Raw genomic sequence first — 18649 nt, 5'->3', positions numbered from 1 at the left:
ATAGTATTCTTGACAAAAATATTTAACTTGATTCCAATAAAATAGAAATAATCAGTAGATAATTATACAAAACAATTACCCTGGACTTCTCAAAAGTCCCAGTTGTGAAAAACAAGAGAAGGACTGTTCTAGATTAAAAGAAATTAAGACAAGGTAAATAAGTGTATTGAATGCCCTTGATTGAATCATGAGTTGAAAAATAAAACAAATATAAGGAATATTAATTGGATAATTGGGACATTTTAAATATGAACTGATAGGTAATATTTTTGCATCAATGTTATATATTTTGGATACGACAACAGCATTGTAAGATTATGAAAAAAGTTATAAATAAGATTACGAAGAAGAATGTTCTCGTTTTGAGGAGGTATACCTTGAAGTATTTAGGGATGAATTATCAGGACATCTGCAACTGACATTCATATAGTTCAGCATATATATATGTTCACATATATATATGAGAGAGAGATTGCAAATATGGTGAATTGGTGACAACTGGTGAATCTAGAAAAAGAGCATATGGATATTCATTATATTTGTTTTTAGTTTATCCATTATTATAGTTATTACAGCTATCCATTGTTTTTTAGTTTAGTTTAAGTTTTCAAAATAAAAACTGGAAAAATTTTTTAAAAAGAATTTAGCATTAATAAACTAAAAGAGCATTAACTTGGAAGGGTTCAGAAATTATTTTAAGCTGCACACAAAACTAAGACAATCTAAGTCATCATGATAATTGTAGTCAGGTTATTTAATAGACTCTTATCACCTAAATAAGAATAATTACAAAGGAAGCATGTACCGTTTTTTAACCACCTATCTCTATGTTAAAGGGATAATCCAATCAGGAGTAGGAATACAATTTTCTCATATCTTGTCCTTATCCACCAAACCTGGGTAGTAATTTTCAAGAATGTTCACTCTTCAGTTAGTTGTAGAAGAGTATTGTAGATTTTGGAGTAAACAGAAGTTAGGCTAGGGTCATTAATTTAATGTTGCAAAATCATTAGTTAACTTCCACATTGGCATCAGGGAACCCTGGCTTCAAGTCCCAACTTTGTTACTCACTAAACATGGAGTCACCATCTAATTTATTCAGACTTCACATTTCTTACACATAAAATGTGAATATGAACATCTGGTTCATTCCTGGCTCTGAAGAATTGAGAGTAAATAATAGATAACATATAATAGCACAATGTCTGGCCAAATTAGGGAGTCCATAAATGTTAGTTGAATTTGAATTTGGTATTGTCTAATAAAATCAATGGCGTAACTTGTTTTTGACACTTGAACTTGGTTCTTTCTATATTAATACAGTCATTGGTGCTGTCTGCAAGAGAGAATACTTTCAACTTCATAAGTATGCACGCCCCAGCAGAGATACATCTTCAATTAAAATTTCTATAAAATGACAGTTCTCAAAAAGGCACAAGGCCATATGTAAACTAATAAGAAATTCTCATCCATAATTGATCCACAAACAGGTTTTTAATTAATGCATTTTCTAACAGCTATTCAGCTGTGACATTGGTACTATTGAAATTAAAACATTTAAAAATATTGCTCTCATTCCAAATATATAAATATACCTAAAACTAATTTTACCTCTTGTAATTCCCCTTTTTTACAGAAATACACCTAATTTATCAAAACCAAGTCATCTTATACATGAATGAAGCAGGTGGTAATCTATGTATTGTATTTTGAGAAATGTCATGGCAGAAAGATCCCCAGTGCCCTCCCTCATAAGATAACAAAAAGGTGCTAATAGTGGATAATCCTACAAAAAAGACCAGCAGTTGAAAAGCCCCTCCTATCCTCAAAAATATTTTAATCATTTCCCTCTCTTTTAAATATGCTCCAGTGGAAAAATGTGCATAAAAGGAACAGTAGGAGTGAGACGAGGGCAAACCCTCTAATTCACTATTTTTCCAGAGGCTAAAACACATCACACAAATAGTAGATTATAGAACCAAACAGGGAGTCTTGGTGGTTGAGCTGTCAAGAAGACCCTTTCTCACACCTACTTATGTTAAACACACACCAGTCCCTGTTGGTAACCATTGATTTGTGTGGACATTTTGTTGCACAGTTGAGGGAGAAGAGAAAAGTTTATTTGGGGTCAGAAGCCACCAAGTTGGGGAGAAAAGAATAATGAAGGAGATGGCATCTATTCTGTGCCTGACCCATCCAGGTGTGTGTGCCTGTGGTTCCAGAGGTAAAGGTGAGAAGGTGATAGAATTGTCTTGTGACAGATTTACCGTGAATCTTACAAAGCTTAAGAGACAGAAGCTGCTAGAATGTTTTCATGAAAGTCTTTGTGTAACTCTTGGCACAAGTGAAACTCTGAGTTGGAGAAACAGGCTTTCTCTGAAGTTCCCTCCCCCACTTTGCACTTCTGTGGCATTCTCAGGGCTGGCAGCTTTGTGGGCAGCTGCCCTGGGGAAGATAGGAGGGCCACTGTCAGCTTATGCAGGAGGCGCAGCTCTGTGGGTGGACACCCCGTCAGTGGACAACGACACAGGAGAGAAAGAATATCTGGTCATGTGGGAAAAAATGGGATTGTAAGCACACATGAGGCCCCTGTCCCTTTAATTTATACCACATGCTGCCACTGGGTCAGTCTTCCTCAAAGAACCCCTTTATGCTTTCTTAAAAAAAATTCTTTTAATCAAAAATATTTAGACATTTCTAAAGAAAATATTCCAATCACAACCTTCCAAAATGTGGCCTCAACTAACTCCCATTAATTTTCTATAAGAATCTCTGCTATCGTCCATGTTCCCAAAATATGTCTGCTACTCTTTCTTTCCTCTTCATGACAGGGTTGGTGTTATTTTCATCTTTACATCTTCCACAGTGCTTAGCACAGAGAGGTCCTCTATAAATATTTTTGGTGGATAAATTGATTCATTTACCCAGCATGTCATTGAGAAAAAAACAAATGGAATATTTGGGTTGACAATTGCACCATATTTTGAGATGCTACCCTTTTGCCTCTTTCCAGAAAAATCTCTTTTCACTTTTAATCTTATAATTTCTAGAAATTGAGGTAAAGTCAAAAAAACAGGCCACAGTCCATCAGCACTTAATAGCAAAAATTTTCCCAACCCACAAGCAAGGTTACCAAAGAGATAAAATCTTCATAGTCACCTCTTCTTTCATCAGGTTTACCAACACTAAATATATGACTGACTACACATAGGGTTAAATCTATCTAAACAAGGCACCATGATCTTTTTATTCTCCATTATGAATAATTTTAAATAAATTTAATGAAACAATTGCCAGGAAACTTACAGCCTAAATAAGCTCTTTATATTTTTCTTTACACTTTTATGTACCAGCTAAAGACTCCTCTCTAAGTTTTTCATTTATTAGTCAACCGCACTGGCAGAAAGACCAAAATGTTTTGCTTGGTCTTTTGCCTCCTTGTTCACTAAAAATCAAAACTAAAGCTTTCACATTAAAAGCATCAGTAGCTTATAACTCTTATCTATACAGCACAAAGATTATTAAGAACTGATGGTTATTAAACATGAAATTACAGGATGTTTTATTTTAATAGTCTCGTGTGTATCAAAAAGCATTGTTTTCTCTTCTTATATGAAACCTCGTCTCTCTTATTTTGTTTTACTAATACATTAATGTTATAAATACTTATGTCTTAAAAATGTACAATAGGAAGAATCTCTTTGCTTATCATTAGCATGAGAAATCAGCCCCATGTTCAATTCAATACATTTCAAGACAAACAGAAATCACCAATCTCCAACCTCCAGTGCAACAGAAATTAAGCAGAAATACTTGCCTCCGATGGTTTTTAAAACAATATAAAAAACTGGATGGATAGGGCGGAGAAAGCAAAGAGTTGATTCGCATGACCAGGGTGAAAAGAAAAACAAACATTATAGTTTCAAAAACATATATTCCATAACAAGTTCTTAAGACTCCCAGGTGCAACATCAGCAGCGCTCGAGTCTCGATTTTTATTGTAATCTTGTGGCTTTTTATTTGTAACTTATATGAAAAGAATCATATTGATTGGGGCAGATTTAACTCAGTAAAACTTATTCTACTGAGATTGTCTGTGCTAGGTGATTTTATCAAGTTCTCTTTTGGTTTCATTTTCTTCCTCATCCCTATTCCCAGGGGAGGCTGCAGCCCAGCTTGCAGAGCAAATTGCCCTAAATTGAGTTCTTTCTCTGGCATAGACAGGGCTGCCTTTGGCTCCTCGGCTTGAAAACTTTATGCATTCTTTTTTCCTTCTTCCTTAACAATCCCTTTCCCTTTTTCCAATTAAAATGGAGAAGTTTGCACCGGTACCTGCTCCCAATTAAATGAATACTGCACTACCAGCCGCACTCCCGGATCTTCTTTAGCCTCCCTTCATTAGCCTTATTCCTCTGAGGCTGCCTGGCTGTCTGCCAGGGACTTATGGCAAGAATTCAAAATCTTGCACACTTTATCCCCTCCAAATCATTCTTGAATATAAGCAGTCTGCTCCTTAGGCCCAGCATGAGAAATCCAAGAACGTGTTCAAAATGGATAGGGGGCGGGGAGGGAGAGAAGAGAAAAATGATTTATTTAAAAGGCTAAAAGCCTATGCAAAGAAAGACAAGCTAAGAGAGGTTAAGCTTCCCAGTTAATTGACCTTAGTTTCTTTTTTAAAAGCCTGAGTAGGAAGAACAACAAATGACAGTTCGATGGTCTTGCTTTGTTTCTGAGTGCCTTCATGCCTGCAGGAAGTACATCATCATCTTCACACCTCAGGTGTGCCGGCTCCCCAACACCCAAATTATGCACCGGGACTGAAAAAGCCAACCTCGGAAGCTTAAGCAATTGTTTTTTTATAAAGATCAACATGGAATTTTCCAACAAATGTGAGTGCTATGGGTCCATTGCATCAGCCATTCTCAACTGACACTTGGAATCAGTAAGTGTGCATCAAGCTGTCATGAACGATGACCCAGGTGTCAGGCCACAGAAACAAATGGGCGTTCTGTGTGCCTCCACTGCTCTCTGAAACTGCAAATTCCATTCACAGAGCCTTTGAACACATTTTAGCAGAAACTGTGATCAAATCCCAGTTCTGGTACATACTGTCTGTGTGACCTTGGGCAAGTTATTTGACTTCCCTGAGCCTCGTGGTCCTCAGTTGTAAAATAGGGATAATAACATTCTCTAGCACCAAAAGCTGTTTGGTGGACTAAGTAAGCAGGGCATGTAACCACTTAACACAATTCCTGGCACACAGTACACAGCTAGTGTAAACTTATTGTTGCTACCGCTATTGATGTTAAGCAAAAATACACATGATCTGACAGAACTTTTGGAGACTTTCCCAGAGCATGGCAAGTGATAAGCAAAATTTGTAGATGATTTCTAATTCTACAAAATTGAAAAATGTGCAATTGAATTCTCAGAAGCCAACCCTTGTTTGGCACAGACCCCAACACAGCTATGACATCCACTATGGTCATTATTAGAAAACCTATCGTTTAGTGGTGATTAGAGGTCATCTAAGAAAATATATGGTCATTGTTGACTCTTTCTAAGGACAAGAGATGACTGAACACTTTTAAACAGTCATCAGTGAAGTCAATTTGTTTCAGTTCTGGGAATTAACATGGAATTTGGTTTACCTCCTAGTGAGAAACTTCCGAGTCATGTTATAGTGCCACAGCTTACTACTTAAAAAAGGAAAACAGTGCAAAAAGTCATAATTACTAAATCTTTTTAAATGATTATATTCATGTAAAGACAGAAAAATTTATATTTATGAAAGGGGATAAATATTGTGAACACATTTGTGCTGATCATTTTTATCTCCTAAAGAGACAACTCCTTCCTCTACGTGAGCTTCAAGATTATTGCCTGATTTGTAAGAAACACACTGTGTTTTCTGAGAAACCTAAGGTAGTACATGTACTCTCAATACAGGAAGGCACTTTATAAATAACTTTTTTTTTTTGCTGAGGAAGATTCACCCACCTAACATCTGCTGCCAATCTTCCTCTTTCTGTATGTGAACCACTACCACAGCATGGCCACTGACAGACAAGTTTTGTAGGTCTGTGCCTGGGAACCAAACCTCACCCACCAAAGTGAGTGCGCTGAACCTAACCAATAGGCCACTGGGGCTGGCCCTAAATAACATTTTTTTGATTCATCAAATCCAAGTCCAATTTCCCATAGCATTTTGTACGATTATTAAGAATGCAAACATTGGATTCAGAGAGCTGGAATTATATTCCAGCCTCACCTTTTGCTTGCTATGCAACCTCTAGAAAGTTACTTGGGTTCTCAGACCCTCAATTTCCTCAAACGTAAAATAGGGCTAATAACACCTGCAATGTGATGTCATTCTAAGAACTACACTTAAAAGGCTTAACTTAAGCCATAAGAAGCTCTCTACTTTTATCATCATCATCGTCATCATCATTATCATAATTATCACTATGATGATTGCCAAGTTTTGATTTCTCAAAGGCTAATTCTTAAAATAGGAAAAGAACATGAAACATGAAGCAAGAGATTTTGAAATATGTCATTCAGTCTATCAAATGTTGGTGGAACTACATTGAACCCAATAGAGGTAACACACACTTATTGGTTCAGATCATGCATATCTGAGGGCAGCTAAATTGTGATAGTTTTTAGAGATGATGGTTTCAAAGAATAGATTAGGAAATTTACTACATCCAGGAAATTATCTAAGCAGTTGTTTAACAAAAAGACAGAATCACACTAACATATAAGAAATAAACCAGGTCACATAGCAATGGCAGAGCCAGGACTTAAGCCCAAATTTGTCGATTCCAGGTAAAAGTCTCTTGGGTGATCTTTATGTGTATAATTCAGAGATGCTATATTTCCTGGTTACAGGAGAGAAAAGAACTCAGTAGAAGAGTATGAAATTTTTCATTGTTGTGCTATCCAAGCCATCTTTAAAATTTTAAAATTACAAAATTAACTTCAAATAAAAATTTATTCTACACCTCAAGCATCACAGGTATATCCCCTTAAACCTGTCCTTCTGTCATAGATCTGGTCTTGGTTAATGGCACTAACATCTACCCACCCCAGAAACTTGGAAGCCATGCTGATATTTTTGCCCTCAATAAATCACTTGTACTAACAATTATATTTCTATAACATTGACCAAAGGTGAGTCTTCCCCTCAACCTCTGCTGATACTGCCTTAACTCAGAAGCTCGTTGTCTTATGCCTGAAGTACCGAAATGTTCTCCCAACCACTTTCCTTTATCCCAGCTTTCCCACTCACTCATCATTCTACATCTCACTCTCCACTCTTCCACATTCTCATCAAAATGATCTTCCTAACAGTCTGATTGTGCTGCTCCCCAACTTGAAAGCTTCAATCTCCTGTCAGACCATCCTCAGGCAGGTCCCTATATGCCTGACTCTTCCCACTCTCATCCTCAATGCTCCCTCATGCCCTCTGTGTATCAGCCATTTTCCTTTTCATCTTTGCTCTCTGTTCTTTAGCTTGTGCTATTCCTCCAGTCTGTAACGCTATTATTTTTCCCACTCAGCCTAAATATTCCATTAGTGCTTGAAAAGAAACTTCTATTAAGTTCTATATACACTCATTAAATGAAGCTTGTGTCAGTTACTGAGAAAAGTATGTTAAAACTCTTTGGAGGGGTCGGCCCAGTGGTGCAGTGGTTAAGTTCGCACGTTCCGATTCGATGGCCCGGGGTTCGCTGGTTTGGATCCCGGGTGTGGACGTGGCACTACTTGGCACGCCATGCTGTAGTAGGTGTCCCACATAGAAAGTAGAGGAAGATGGGCATGGATGTTAGCTCAGGGCCAGTCTTCCTCAGCAAAAAGAAGAGGATTGGCAGCAGTTAGCTCAGGGCTAATCTTCCTCAAAAAAAAAAAAAAAACAACTCTTTGGATTGTGAGTTTGTCAATCTTCCATGTAGTTCTGTCCACTTATGCTTTATATATTTTTAACAATATTATTAGGTATATGGAATTTCTAAATATCTAAACATATATCTACTTAACTTTATATCAGCTTAAAATCTATTTTGTATAAAGATGATATAGTTACAGAAGCTTCCTTTTGGTTAGTATTTATCTGGGATAATTTTTCCATCCTTTTACTTTCATCTTTGCTGTGTCTTTGTGTTTTAAGTATGCATCTTTAGTCAGCATACAACTGGGATTTTTAAAATCTGGTCTGACCATTTTTGTCTTTTAATTGCAGAGTTCACCCTATTTTCATTAATTGGGATTACTGGCCTATTTGAATTTATTTTGCTTAATTCATGCACCTGAGATTGACCTATTTGATTTTCCTCCTGCATCTTTTCTCCTTCTCTGTCTCCTTAATTCCTTCAAGAAGCATTTCTTGAACAACTATAATATTGCAAGCACTATTCCAGACACTGGAGATCAGGGCTAAAGGGGACAGATAAGACCTTTGCTCTCAAGGAGAGCACATTCTAGTAGGAGGGGACAGACAAAGGATAAATAAACAATTGGATAGTAATATAAATAGATAGTAATGAACATATAAAAAATTTATGGGTGCTGGCCCAGTGGCATAGCAGTTAAGTTTGAGTGCTCTGCCTCAGCAGCCAGGGTTCGCAGGGTCAGACCCCGAGTGCAGACCTACGCACTGCTTATCAAGCCATGCTGTGGCAGGCGTCTCACATACAAAATAGAGGAAGGTGGGCAAGGATATTAGCTGAGAGCAAATTTTCCTCAGCAAAAAGAGGATTGGCGATGGATGTTAGCTCAGGGCTAATCTTCCTCAAAAAAAAAAAGTTATGTTCTGTTCTTCACTCTTTTTAGCTCATTTTTTCTTCCCAGGCTACAGGAGTAGCTTTGTAATGGGTCTTTCCATCTTCTCTTTTGATATATGTGCCTCACTAATATTCTTATATTATAATTCAAATATTACTATTTTCCCTAGCTTAAAACCTTCAGTGTCTCACCATTGGCTACTTCACTGAGCAAAAATACCTTAGCCTGACATTCAAAGTCCTCTACAAAATGGCTCAGCCTAGGGGCTGGCCCCGTGGCCGAGTGGTTAAAGTCGTGTGCTCCGTTGCAGGCGGCCCAGTGTTTCGTTGGTTCGAATCCTGGGCACGGACATGGCACTGCTCATCAAACCACGCTGAGGCAGCGTCCCACATGCCACAACTGGAAGGACCCACAACGAAGAATATATAACTATGTACCAGGGGGCTTTGGGGAGAAAAAGGAAAAAAAATAAAAGTCTTTAAAAAAAAAAAGAAATTTTCAAAAAAAAAAAAAAAGGCTCAGCCTACATTTTCTAGCTCTTTTTTCCATATATCCTTATAAGTCCTCTACTCTACTCTCTAGCCAAATAAACTAATTACTTCCTATTACCAAACATATCTTGTTATTTTATTTTTTGGCCTCTCACTCTAATTTCTCATGCTTCCTCATTGGATTCTCTCTCCTCTCCACAATTCTTCAAGGTACATTTGAAACGCTACTTCCCCCTAAAGTACCCTTCTTGATTCCATATATTTGTGAGCTCTCCCTCTTTTGACTTTCATATCCTCATTATTTTTCACCTTTTTATAGAGCACCATCCTATATTTTTCGCTTATTATAATGTAAGCTTCTTAACGGCAGAATTTTTTCTTACTCATTCTGATTTCCAAACTTTGCTAAGTACAATGTCCTGAAGATAACATATGACTCTTACATTTAATTAACAATTGTGTCTAAGCCTGGCCTCCACCTATACCATCCATCTTTATCTTCACAGGCAAGAATGTTTGGATAAATGCCAGTAAATGGCCAACATATAAAAAACTATGCTGCTCCATTATGGAGAAAAAAATTGTTTTGAAAAGCAAAACACTTCAAATGATTAAACAGCCTCAGTTAAATTGTAAAAATTAAGTAGGCAATAGAAATATTCTAAAATATATCTGTATTCATTTAGTCCAAGTGATGAGTAAAAGTGTATCTTGCTTGTTAGCAGTGGGGGAGATAGGAAGAAGAGAAGAGGAAAAGACTGGAAAGTAATTACTTTAGATATGAGACATTGAGTTCCCTGAAAATGTAGGCAAATTATTGACATTTATTCAACATTTTTTAGTAAACATGTATGGAACAGCTACTACCTGCTCAACGCTGTGCTAATCCCAGTGGGCACAAAGATGAATAAGGCTTAATATTTGCCCTGAAGTAGCTGGAGCTTAGTGAGTAAAAGATAAATAAACAGATAGTTAGGGGAAACTGTAGTAAGTATTACAACAGAAGGATATGCGAAGTGCAACTGGGGAACTCAGGCAGGAGGTTCTGTAAAGGTTTCAGGTGAATTAGCTCTTCTACTGAGAAAACAACACGAGAGCTGGGAAAGGCAGGCCCTTATGCTTTCAGAGTATTTATCCCCTCTTTGACTTGCAGATATTATAGTGATAAATTGATAACATTTTCAATTGAATTAATGTCACACCATGATGGTGTCACTATCTTTTGCATATACTGCTTTAAGATATTTTATGAACTTCTGATTAACCACGACAGTGGATGCATGTATTTATTTATTCCTCCCCTTGCAAAACCACACTAAACTGACAGTAAAAGAATTTTAAAACTCATAAGGATGAAAAGAAGGAGAGAAGAAGGAAAAGAAAATAGGAGACAAGAAGATACCCGATAAGCAATATAAAAAACATTCCTGAAATGCTTGAAGATAGATGGATGAATAGTAACTGCTTAGCTAAAACTTCAAGCTGAATTGAAGGAAGCCAATAGGAAGCTGAGACTTGTACCTCAAAAGCCCGGAAGGTCTCAGGATATGGAAACACCAGGTATCTCTGAAGGTGAGATGTTCGCATTGGAGGGAAAGCGTATATGAATAAAACAAGAGGACTAGTGGAAAGTTTACCTAAGAAACAATCAGATGTCAGATCCCGTCCCTGACACCAACAGAAGATCAGAGGTTTACAGTCTGTATAGCAGAAGACAGGGTAGGAAGCTCTACTGAGTAACAGAGGATGAAATGCAAATCCCAGTACTGAATGGTGAGACCTGCAAGTCATTTTCTAGTTTAGTTTCCAGAACACAGACCACTAGGCTTTTACCTTCCAAGCATAAAATTGGAGAAGTCCTCTCTAGGGAAACTGAAATGCCCATAGAAAATATGGACATACCGTATATGAGATTTAGGATCTCTCAGTTAAAAAGACATGTTGCCACCCAATCACACTCACCAATTAATACATCCACATCATAAAGACTTTCGAAATAATTATGAAGCCCTTATACTCTTAAATATAGAGAGATAGCTCAGGATCACCAAACATCTGGAGAAATCTTCTAGCATGAAAGAGAGAAACCAAAACAGATTCTGGAATCTGAATGGTGTTAGGTCTCTGGACAGAAATACAAAAACTAAAAGATAATGAAGGGAAGCCTTTAAAGTTTTGAGGGAAAATTATTTCCAATCTAAAATTCAGTAGGTAGTCAATAAACTTATAGAATATAAGTGTAAATCAAGTGTAGTTATAGAAAAAGGATATTCTAGTATATTCAAGGCCACAAAAAATTTACCTCCTATGTATTCTTTTCAGCAATCTTCTGGAAAATGAACTCCACTGAAAAGTTGGCAGTAAATCAAGGAAGAGATTCAGGAAGGAGGGACCCAGCTCAGGAAAAAGACAAAGGAAAAGCCCCAGAATGATGATGAGAGCCCTAGGATGGACATCAGCAAGAAAAAATAATGTCTAAAAGGATTGAAAGGGAAACTGATTCACTTAACATAGATGTGCCTATCACAATAAGGCATGCCAATAGAAGGTGAACTCAATGTATCTGACGTATTAACATGGAAACGAGTAATGGTTGAAGAGTAAACACATGGATTATCAAAGGGAGAAGACTTGAAAATTGAAAAAAGTGACTTAGTGTGTTCAATGACTGATCTGAAAGAAAATTCCATCACTTTAATGTTTAAAGCACGGTTGCAGGAAACTCTAAGAGAGGAAATATTTAAATCAACTCCATTGACAAAGTTTTGCTAAGTGATTTACTTGAAAAGCTCTTGAAATACACTGACATACTTCCTCAATGACAGCTGGATTACGCAGGAAGTGTTGTTGTTTGTTGAAGGTGTCATTTGTACCTGATTCATGAAATAAATGTCACAGATGTGCCTCTCTCTTAAAAATTGTGAAGCAAAATAAGAGAATGGCCGTCACGTTTAACCCTCCTCCTAAAATTAAAACTGGCTAGAAATTAATATTCTTGCCATAACTGTAAGGTCCCCTGGGACTCCCCAGAAGTCCTACAATAAAACTTTAACTTGGGCTTGTTTGAGTGGGTACCTAGTCCCTGCAACAATCCCTAATTGGTAAGTGTAATAAAACATAAACCAGGTGAATGAGAACAAGATTTCAGGGGAAATTTCCTGAGCTTAGCCATTTAGTGATTGTTCTTTAATTAAGAGTACTTGATTACATTTTCATTCTTACAGGAAGAGACTAAAGTATAAAAAGAAACACATTCTTCTTCACCTCAATCTAGCCTCAACTGAAATCCTCCCAAAGTGCTTCAAACATACTTGCTCATGAATTCAAACTTCATCAGGAAGCCTGGCTGCTGGGGGGGATTGGCCTCTGCTTTGAGTAGATCAAAAGAGGAGAAAGACAGAAAGTTGTATTGTGGGCCAGGAATCCACAATAGGCTCAGTGTCCAGCTAAGAAGTGAAATAGCCCACAACTAGAAGGACCCACAACTAAAATACAACTAGGTACTGGGGGGACTTGGGGAGAAAAAGCAGAAAAAGAAAAAAAAAAAGGAAGATTGGCAACAGTTGTTAGCTCAGGTGCCAATCTTTAAAAAAAAGTGAAATAGATTCATTTAGTAAAAACAACAAGCAACCCCTTATTTTCAAATATAATCTCTTTAACTTTACATAGAATTAGTCAAATTATGCTATTTCCCCAAATTAAATAAACTGGAATAAGTTATTATTCAGCCCCCTTCCAGTTTCCAGCAAACTACGCAAATGCTCATCACAAAGCAATGAAAACTCAATAATTGGCGCAAAACTCACAAACCTACATCTGAAGTCATTGTCTCAATCCCTAGAAATAAAAAATATAAAACCTAATACTCTTCCCAGCAGGAATAATCATTTTGTCTCCCCAACTAACATACCCCCAAACCAAAACTATTTGAACAATGCTCACACGGTGCAAATATACGCAACAATTCCAAAATTAATTTCCCGAAGCATAAAAAGTTCTAAATTGTGGATGTAACCACTAGTTTTACTAGTAAATATTTCAAAGTTCTAGTTTTCTTTTGAGATGATAGTAATGTATCTCAGAGTCAGAAAGGACCTTTAACATGTTACCTCTTAAAAACTAAATGAAAGTGATGCTAGTCTGCAATGGGAAAGTTTCATATGTGAATAAACATACGGTCTATCATTTGGTAATTTTTAATCTATTTTATAACTATACTGAAAAAGAATCTTTTTTTTTTTTTTTTAAAGATTTTATTATTTCCTTTTTCTCCCCAAAGCCCCCCGGTACATAGTTGTATATTCTTCGTTGTGGGTCCTTCTAGTTGTGGCATATGGGACGCTGCCTCAGTGTGGTCTGATGAGCAGTGACATGTCCGCGCCCAGGATTCGAACCAACGAAACACTGGGCCGCCTGCAGCGGAGCGCGCGAACTTAACCACTCGGCCACGGGGCCAGCCCCACTGAAAAAGAATCTTTGCTTCTCACTGAGTTAAACTTCTTGGATTTAACTCAAAGTCATGTCCATCAAAGCCTTTCTGGAGCAGAGAATGAGCCTACACACATAAGACAATTCCAAGAAAGATATTTTCTAATCTTAACCAAACATTGTCCTTCCCTCCTCTGCCTGAAACTACAGGGTGAGTTCATTCCAATACAACAACCACTATAAAATAATTTTAGAAGACCTTTGACAACAGTAAAATTGACCTCATTATCTCAGTGTACTCACACATTTTGTGCACAGGCTCAGGACATAAGGAATCAAAACCACCTCTGATGCTTTCTGACGGATTGGAGATGAACTGGATTCCACAGGAGTGCAGAGGCCAAGGACATCTAGAAGCCAAATGACAAAAAATTAACATCTCCAGATTCTGACTGTGCAGACACAGGAGCAACTCTGAAATTTTTAAACTCTGAGTGTACCATCAAGAGAATCAAGTCCACTTTTTGTTATGCTTTATGTTTCAAGATTTCATCAAAAACAGCATCAAACTGTAAAACCAGGTTTTCTATATCAAAAACTTAACTCCTTTGTAATTTTTTTTATGTTGGCCTCAGTTTTAATTTCAAGAAAGACAGAATTTTAGGCAGGGTGTTGGCTTTTTATGAAGATTCATTCAAACACTTCATGAATTTTATAATTAGAACTTTAATCATGCACAGAAAGAACATCTTTAGGCCATCTAATATAGTGGTTAAGACGACAACCTTTGAAGAGTTGGTGTCACCTGAGTTGGAGTCAAGTTTCTTAAAGGTAAAATGGGTCTAATACTAGCCTTACTTCACAATAGGGAGGTTAGGATTAAACTTAGCACAGCACATGACACACAGTGCTTAAAAAATGTAAGATTTATTATTTCAATTATTAGTTCCCATTCACTCAAAACTCATGTATATTTAAGAATCACCTTCTTACTCCCTCTGTAGCAAGTCACCCCTTTGTAATTAATGAAGATAGATTTGTTTTTTAAATTTTTTCCTGAGGAAGATTCACCCTGAGATAACGTTGGTTGCCAATCTTCCTCTTTTTGCTTGAGAAAGAGTCACCCTGAGCTAACATCCACGCTAATCTTCCTCTGTTTTGTATGTGGGACACCACCACAGCATGACCATTGATGAGTAGTGTAGGTCCCTGCCTGGGAACTGAACCCGGGTGGCTGAAGCAGAGTGTGCCAAACTTAACCACTAGGCCATGGGGCCAACTCCTGAAGATAGTTATTACAGAAGATTGCTTCACAGTCAAAAGGAGAAAAGCATAAAGCTTTAATGGACTTTCAAGGGGTTCAGAGACTACCTAAAATTCAAAACATCAAAACATCAAAAGTCAGTAGCAGAGTCACCAGAAATGAAAACAAAACAGTTGTACAGCACTATGTGACATCTGGTAAAAGTGGCAAGACTAAGAGTTAGGAGCTGCACTATGGCTCGTTAGTTCCCTCTACTTCATGCAATATCACTAGACAGGTACAGCAGACTCCTTAGTTCTGTCTTGGCCTGAGTCTCCCCAAAATAAGAATCAAAGAAATGCCTGAGTGAGTAATTTTTTTAATGCACTTTCAGGAACTATGATCAAGGGATAAGGGAAGAGAAAATACATACCATGATATATTATCAAGTCAGTACCATTATGAGCAACTGGTTGCTTTTTTCTAGCAAGACTTCCTGAGAAGCCTTATGAAACTGACTTCAGAACCATATCCTCAAGGAAAGAAAAGGAGAAGCATTAATCCATGGGCTCCCATTCCCCAGAGGTCAAGGGTCACTCTGAATGTTGTCACCTCCCTTGCAATTCCAAGGTGCTCATGTGTGAGTGTCAAATAGGTTCCCACAGGTGGTCTTACACCATGTGTGGATGAAATATTATTAATTTGCATCTACATGAAATAAATCAAAGCCCTAATGCAACTGATAGCAACACTCATGGTTGAAAAATGTGTTAAGGATTTAAAATGAATCACAGGATTTCAGCATACAAAAATCAATCAATATAATACACCACATTAATGAATGAAGGCGAAAAAACACATTATCATCTCAATTGATGCAGAAAGAGGATTTTATAAAATCCAATACCCTTTCATGAGAAATACACTCAACAAACCAGGAATAGAAGAAAAATTTCATGGTAATCAATGTGATAAAGGGCATTTATGAAAAGCTCACAGTCAAAATTACACTCAATGGCAAAAGACTGAAAGATTTCCCCCTAAGATTAGGAACAAGACGAGATGCCCACTTTCACCGTTTCTATTCACTGTCATGCTGGAAGCTTTAACCATAGTAATTAGGCAAGAAAAAAATTAAAAAGTGCCCAAATTGGAAAGAAAAAGGTAAAATTATTTTTATTCACAGATGGCATGATCTTATACACAGAAAATACTAAATAATCTACAAAAAGGCTACTAGAGCTAATAAACATATTCAGCCATGTTTCAGTATAAAGATCAACAAACAAAAATCAGCTACATTTCTGTATGCTAGCAATGAACAATGTGAAAATAAAATTAAAAAAATTATTTTATTTACAATAGCATCAAAAATATGAAACATATAGGAATAAAGTTAACCAAAAAGGTGCAAGACATACACTGAAAATTATAAAATGCTGTTGAAAGAAATTAAAGACCTAAATAAATGGAAAGACATCCCATGTTCATGGATTGGAAGACTTAATATTGTTAAAATATTGATACCACCTGAAGCAATCTACAGACTCAATGAAATCCCTATATGAATCCCAATGACATTTTTTGAAAAATGTAAAAGCTTATCCTAAAATTTATATAGAAGTGCAAACAACCATGAATAGTCAAAATAATCTTGAAAAAATAAAGCAAAGTTGGAGGATTCACATTTCTCAATTTCAAAACTAACTACAAAGCTACAACCATCAAAAAAATGTGGTACCAGCCTGAGGACAGACAGGTAGATCAATAGAATAGAACTGAGAGTCCAGAAATAAATTCTATCATCAATTCATTTTGACAAGAGTACAGGACCATTAAATGGGAGGAAAAAGAATTTTTCATCAAATGGTGTTGGGGCAAATAGTACCCATATGCAAAATAATGAAGTTGGACTCCTATTGTACACCATATATAAAAATTAACTCAAAATGGATCAAAGACCTGAATGTAAAAGCTAAAACTCATAGAAAAAAAATTTGGATAAATGTTCAGGGGCCAGCCCCATGGCATGGTGGTTAAATCTGGCACACTTTGTTTTGGCTGCCCAGATTTGCAGGTTTGGATCCTGGACACAGACCTACACCACTCATCAGCCAAGCTGTGGCAGTGACCCACATATAAAGTGGAAGAAGACTGGCACAGATGTTAGCTCAGGGCTAGTCTTCCTCAAGCAAAAAAAAGAGGAAGATTGGCAACAACCATTAGCTTAGGGTTAATCTTCCTTAGCAAAAAAAATGTTCAAGACCTTGCATTTGGTAATGGGTTCTTAGATATTATACCAAAAGCACAAGCAACAAAATAAAAAATAGATAAATTGGACTTCATCAAAATTACAAACTTTTGTGCATAGAAGGACACTATCAGGAAAGTGAAAACACAACATTACAGAATAGGAGGAAATATTTTCAAATCATTTATCTGATAAATGAATACAATACAAACACATACACATAAATAAATGTTCATAGCAGCACTATTCACAATAGCCAAAAGGTAAAAACAAACCAAATGTCCATCAACTGAAGAATGGATAAACAAAATATGTTAAATCCATACAATGAAATATTATTCAGTCAGAAAAAAGAATGAAGTACTAATAATGTTACAATGTGGATGAACCTTGAAATCATTATGCTAAGTAAAAGAACCCAGACACAAATGGTCACATAGTATATAATTCTATTTATATGAAATATCCACAGTAGCTAAATCCATAGACAGAAAGTGGATTAGTGATTGCCAGGGGATGGGAGATGCTGGAAATGGGTTGCATCTGCTTAATAAGTACAGTCTTTTCTTTTGAGGTGATGAAAATGTTTTGGAACAAGATAGAGGTGATTGTTGCACAATATTGTCAGTGTAAAAAATGCCACTGAATTGTACACTTTAAAATGTTATTTTTATGTTATGTGAATTTCACCTCAATTTTCAAAAAATGATGCATAAATGCATCCAGTACAGTTCCCTCAGTCCTAAGATTTCTATGGGTCTAGCTAACTGAAGTCAAGTCACAGTTAAAGCAAATAGGTGGGTTTTCATCTTCATCCACCTTCTGATTAGAACCCATTCTCTCCTCTCTTACCAAGTGAGGATCAACTTTTAAAGAAATATTCTGGGAGATCCTTTGTTCTTTGTGAGCTTGAAAACAACCTGGCATTCACCATAGAGTTAATGATTCTTTTCTCCTTTCTCTAAGGAAAAAAAAATGAAATATAAAATTTGTGACTATGATCCACTATTCTTAAATGTCTTATTGATGTTGGTGTGCCCTTCTTACAAAATAGAATGCAATGTTTACTAAATCCCTGTAAGAAGTCTCTATTTATCCAGAAATCACGTCTGTTAGCCATTTCATATTTGTCTTAGAGAATAGAGGAACTGTAGTGGGTTGAATAGTGGCCCCAAAAATGGTCTGTCCATGTCCAAATCTCTAGAACTTGTGAATGTTACCTTATTTGGAAGAAGGATCTTTGTAGACCTGATTAAATTAAGGATCCTGAGTTTAGATTATTCTAGATTATCACGGTGGGCCCTAAATCCAATGGCAAGTATCCTTATTAGACCAAAGAGGAGAAAACATATAAAAGAGAGGGAGATGTGACAATGAAGACAGAGATTGGAGGGATGTGACCATAAATCAAAGATGTCAAGGAATGCCTGGAGGCACCAGAAGGTGGAA

The 18649-nt window shown here is 36.7% G+C and overlaps 1 long non-coding RNA gene across 5 annotated transcripts in view; it reads right to left on the bottom strand.

Annotated features, from left to right (window-relative positions):
* The window catches only part of LOC106848476 (uncharacterized), an 885659-nt gene that overhangs the window by 589908 nt on the left and 277102 nt on the right, over positions 1 to 18649 (bottom strand). For all 5 annotated transcript variants that reach the window (XR_011497674.1, XR_011497673.1, XR_011497671.1 and 2 more), the window contains one exon: positions 14010 to 14116. This is a non-coding gene — a long non-coding RNA (uncharacterized lncRNA). The remainder of the gene's footprint in view (positions 1 to 14009; positions 14117 to 18649) is intronic.

The sequence above is a fragment of the Equus asinus genome, chromosome 24 (assembly GCF_041296235.1).
Source record: "Equus asinus isolate D_3611 breed Donkey chromosome 24, EquAss-T2T_v2, whole genome shotgun sequence".
In the NCBI taxonomy this organism is placed as follows: Eukaryota; Metazoa; Chordata; class Mammalia; order Perissodactyla; family Equidae; genus Equus; species Equus asinus.
Note: the sequence above shows the minus strand (reverse complement) of the source record. Positions and strands in the feature narration are given on the sequence as shown.